The following is a 5,558-nucleotide window of genomic DNA, read 5'->3' as shown; positions in this document are numbered from 1 at the left end:
AACTGCATATGGACTTCTAGACTGCTTATCAATGACATTTCCTCTAATTCCTTACACAGTAGAGTCAAAAAACAAGAAACACAGGAACAACTTCGCCACATGAACTGAACACAAAAACAGAATAGCATTTACCTTTGTCTGAATTCATCTGTCAAGTCACCTTTGGTGCCTAACATGATTTAATTAGAGCAGCTGCCCAGTCTCAGGAACACAGTGACATCTCTTTGCCGGATGCTCTGAAGCCTCAACGCAGTTTTAAGAGCAGCTGCCCAGGCAGGAAGGTAGCTTAGCCCTCAGCGGGCAGGTAAGGGCTTTGCACTGGCCAAGGTGCTGAAATTTGCCAAATTTGCAAAGAAATCCCATCCTTTACTCTGCAGAGTGAGCTGCCAACATTGTGCCTGCTCTCYACTGTGCACTTACCAGAGCTAGCAGGAGTTAAACTCTTCCCCAGCCCCATCATGCTTACAGAGTAACTCTGGGGAAAGAGAGTAGTGCTACTGAACTGCTCTTGAAGTAATGAGGCTACTCCACTTCCACAAGTGACAAAACGCATTGAAAACAGAACACCTCAAAGAAGTTTCAAAGTAAAATACCAGCCCTTAGTCACACCCCCTTAGCTTAAGAGTGAAAAAAGTCTGAGAAATCCTAGATGAAGTTAGTTGATAGCAGTTTCTCTTCCTCAAATTGTCATTTTGTGCTCTTTGTGCTCAGTCCATCTAATTAACTAACAYACTTGAAATGCCCTTCAGTGTCAGCTTTAACCAAATCTCCCTTTGTTAACAACATGGAAGCAACCAGTAGAGATGACAGCCACACAGAAACTCTATGAAGTTGAGGCCAGTGCATTCCAAGTAGCTTAATTTTGAGCACATGTGACTGGCTCTCCTGAGCTCCCAGTAGGCTTGATCTTCAGTTTAGGATCCACATGCTTCATAAAGTCACAGTTATGAGATAGATAGAAACYGCATCCTCAAGGGAAGAGCTACTACTATAACAATCAATTAAAAGAGGTCTTGTAACTGTACATAGCAATGCATTTTCCCATTACAGAAAAGAGACCATCGTCTGAAAGTTATCCTCAGAGGGCAGTTATCTCATATAAAAAGATTCACTTAGGAAGCACTCAACTACCACAGCAAGAGACAGCACAAGGCAAGTGAACTTTAAGTCCTCGCTCCTGTTTCCTTTGCATATATTGCCATGGTGACATTCATTATCAGGAAGCTCGTAGTTCAGACTTCGAATACCACTTCAAGATGTGCAGAGGATATCAGACTTCAGAAAACAYTCACACTACTCAGCAACTTACAAGCAACATCTGAAATTTTAATGAGTAGCTCTGAYGCATTATTAAACAAAGTAGATCTTATCTAACAACTCATCTTGGCATCTAGATAGATATTACGATTAAGTTTATTCTGTTAGCTAGGTTAGAAGGAATGAAATTACTTTTCTAGGTAAAACACATACCACACTCTTCAGGTGATACAGCTGACTTATGTGATAAAATATTTAATTGTGAAAGAATACAGTTTCAAGAGGGAGCCACCTCTGATATGCGAAGTCCAACCACATATTTTACTACTGAAATAGCCATCTTAAAGATTTATTTCATGCTGACACCAAGATGACTCAACCCAGCATCTTCTGTCAGTAAAATACATAAAGGCACAAAAAGAACAAACAGAACAAAGAACAAGAACCACCTCTCCTTGAAAAGCAGCATTTTATCAGTATAACAGAGGGTCAAAATGAATACACCACGCAAGGCTGAGACAAAGAAAACAAGTCCCCCGAGGACTAAACAGTTTGCACAARAACAGCACAGGAAGATTATATCAAGATCACTGTTAAATAGCTAAGATATTTCTCATGKAATAAGTAAGGTTGGAAGGGACCCCTGGAGATCTAGTCCAGCTCCCCCTCCCCCAAAAAAGGTCTTAGCAGAGGATGGTTTCGATCCATCGACCTCTGGGTTATGGGCCCAGCACGCTTCCGCTGCGCCACTCTGCTCCAGGAAAAAAAAATCATTTCTTATTTTCTAACTACAGTAATGGATATAGTAAGAGAAGCTTTCTGATGCACATGTCCTTTTCCAGATCTGAAAGAACACAATTCAAGTCTAAACAGAAGTTCATAACTGCAAATTCATCAAGACCAAACTGACATTGCAATAGCAGTATCCATGCACAAAGCAGTTTATAYGCAATCCTGCAAAATATTCAAAAGTCAAATGTAAACCAAGCTCCTCGTGCTGGCTGTGTAAGTGAATTTTAGCTGTTCGCCGAAGTTTCCAGTCAGATTTTAAACAGGCAGACAATTTCCATGTAGCAGCATTTGGGAGGGGCTAAGCTCAAACAGGGCACTTAGTGAGAAGCAGAGTGGGAAGACAGCCATACTCTAAGCCCCATACACTGCCTGCAGAAGGGCCAACAGGTTTCGGTTAGTAGTAAGTACTCTTGGAGAAGACTGTTTCCAAGTAATCAGGTCCTCACTTCCTCTACCTCTTTACAGAATAGAATTCTTCAGTGCACTATAGCAAAGCCATGAACTACGTAGACATTAAAAAACACCACCACACATGGCATTCTTCTAGTAATCATGACAGCCATGCACTCACTAATGAGCCTGGAATTGAAGAACACTTTCRAGCAGCACTTTTATCTTTTAAAAGGAGTATTGTTAAGAACATACAACAGGACCTGCCAAAAATATTAGCTCCTTTCCGTAATCATTATCCTTGCTCAAGCCACATACCAGTTTCACTTCCATACTGGATGAGACGGAACTTGGGAAAGATGAAAAATTCATCATTTGAAACCCTACCTCATGTTCAGCTGATTATAATTTGATCTTCTTCCGGGTTCTGGGAATACTGGCAATGTCAATTAGTCAAGTGAAAAGCTATTAAATCTGCCAGCAGGATCTGTATTCCAGCTAATGACCATCATCTGCATCCAATTTAGATAATGAAGGTTAGCAGTACACTCAGATAATTAAGGGAAAGCTGATGGGATGAAATGCAGAACAGAAAAAAAGAAATTCACTTTTATCTTTATTTAATGCTAAACATTATCTAATAACTTGCTAAATGAAGGCACATTTGCTGCAGTGAAAAAAAACTAAAAACTTAGGACTTTAAGGGAAGATTAACCCCTGGAACTGCAATCAATTGAAACATGATTTTTTTTTAAAAAAAAAAAAAAGCCTGTTCAACAGTCAAACTGCTTAAACCATCTCTTCCTTGAAGGGGCTGGAGGAACAAGCCACAAAACACTTTCACCCCACTGCTGAGCAGCATCTGATCATTCATCAGATCACTGTGACAGTAAGGACTACAACCTTTTTACATGTTATTTTAAAACTACCATCCACATTGCAGTTTCACTTGCAGTCACCAGTTACTGTCAGTACAAAAAAAGATCAAAGCTGCTAGTGAAGTTTAATCCTCCCCAATAATGTGGGGGATGTACGATGTGGCCCAGGATACAATAAGACCACAAGTATTCTGTAGGAAGGTATGTCCCTAGCTACAGTACGACAAGGAAAGCGTTCCAACAGGCCACAGTACGATCAACTTCCACACAGACAGATAGGCAATACAATCAATAGCTACTATAAAACAAAGTTACAGATTCCCAGAAGCCTACTGTTTGTCCATTTATAACTTCCCTCTATACATATTAGTTTTTTTAAGGAGGGCAGTCAGATCACTCAGGTCACACGGAAATTGTTAGATATACTACCCCTTGGGGAAGTTCAACTCAAAAAATTCAGTAGATCAATGAAGTGTACTGTAACACCACCTTTACTGGGTGCCTGTGAGACTGACTCAACTCTACAGAAAATTCCACAAAAAAGTACCTTAAGAGTTTGACTGTACTCAGTCTACCAGGAAGCTCAAAGATTTGCTTTTAGATGTCAGCTTCTGAGTCATCTATTAGAAAAATAGCTCAAGGCAACAGGAATCGCAGGTATCTGCATCAACACTTCACCCTCTATATACAGAGAAGTTCCTCCAAACTTACTTTACACAAATATTGTAGGGGTTGGCTTTGATGCAGCAGTAGTATATGTTACAAGTTCTTCTGGGTTTGTCTCTAAACCCAGTCTGTTTCCTTTCCCACAGACTCCACTACCCTACCTATGAGTTGACATAGATTTGAGCATAGGAGGTGAACTTAGGACTTATTTTCACATAAACTGCAAAGGTTAAGTTGTTATCTAGCACTCCAATTATAGACAAGAATAAGCAATCACTAAACTCATCTGCCAACTGTTACAGCAATCAAAATCAGTTGTTACTTAGCACTCGTCATTTAGTCAAAGAATCCAAATCAGCAATCTGAGTGTTTGGGATCATGGGTGGAAGCACAATTCAGTTGTTTTAYGCTCACTCTCCCCCATGAGGACAGCTGGGCCTCCTCTTAAGAGTATTTTGTCAGATTCAAGAAACTGATTGCAAGAAATTGCTTCTTAGCCCTGTTGCCCATCTCAGATGGGACTTGCAAAAACTCTAAAGTCTCATTTCATCTCAACTTCCTCTCATTCCACCCCCTCAACTTGTATCAGTTTCTTCTGCTGTTCTAAATTGGCAAGACATGTACAATACAGTACCTAGCACAACACATTTCTAAGCCCCAACAGAACGTACCATGTATTTGAGACATGCTGCAGTAGCACATCTTATCTAAGCAGGCTTTGCTACCTTGTAAAAAGGCAGATGAACACTTCCACCAGATTAAAAGGCTTCACTATACAAATCAAATGGCAAGGCGTAACAGACATAYATACTTCACAAATGTTTTCCTAAGCAGGATTTTAGGGGCAGAATAGTATTTTCATGAATACACATTCATTCCATGTATAAGAAATGCAAGTTGCTCACATGAATCTCATGATCTTAACACAGAGGATGCTGCACAAATTGAAGTTTCCTCTTTATGGACCACAGGTTGTTCCTAGGTAGTTGGGCCACTTAACTGTACAGTACTGTTTTACTGTCAAGTATTTGTAAAGTTAATACTAWAAACTGAAATCAGAACCACAATTTGTTAGCAGTTAGAAAAGCAACTATAAACAGAGGGAGAAGTGAGACAGATTCTGTAATCACTGATAGGATAAGTGTTTAAACTCAGTGTAATTTAAGACTTAAGATTCTAGCAAAAACTTGGGTCAACTCATTTTCCTTTTAACACCAACAGAATTAGGCTTTTGCCCCCAGGTAGCATRAAGTATTGTGACAGAAAGCACTATGAACTGAGATCTTCACCTAGAAGGATTTGACTTCAGCAGAGTTAATGCTTCTTTAAACCAGCTTCTGTCTGGCCTCTTTCATTCAAAGGTGAGAAGAYGGTAAAGAAAAAGGAGATTACAGTAACTTTGCTGTAAACAGTACAATGTGAATTGCTATTTTAACAGATTTCTTGTTCCATCTACTCCCTCACTTCTGCCTAGATGTTTTTCGTGTCTTCTCCCACCTCTTTAAGCCTCATTCCTTCTTCTTCAGAGAATCCTCTGTGACCAGTAGGTCCAGAGGATTACTAGGCCTGTACATG

At 39.9% G+C, this 5,558-nt stretch overlaps 1 non-coding gene across 1 annotated transcript; it reads right to left on the bottom strand.

The window, feature by feature from the left end:
- Window positions 1-1,941: 1,941 nt before the first annotated feature.
- On the bottom strand, window positions 1,942-2,013 carry TRNAM-CAU (transfer RNA methionine (anticodon CAU)). Its single transcript has one exon. It is a non-coding gene; the product is annotated as a tRNA-Met (tRNA).
- Window positions 2,014-5,558: the final 3,545 nt, after the last annotated feature.

The sequence above is a fragment of the Rhea americana genome, unplaced genomic scaffold (genome assembly GCF_003343005.1).
Source record: "Rhea americana isolate MKP2758 unplaced genomic scaffold, rheAme1 scaffold_466, whole genome shotgun sequence".
In the NCBI taxonomy this organism is placed as follows: domain Eukaryota; kingdom Metazoa; phylum Chordata; class Aves; order Rheiformes; family Rheidae; genus Rhea; species Rhea americana.
This window is presented reverse-complemented; position numbering and strand designations above follow the sequence as displayed.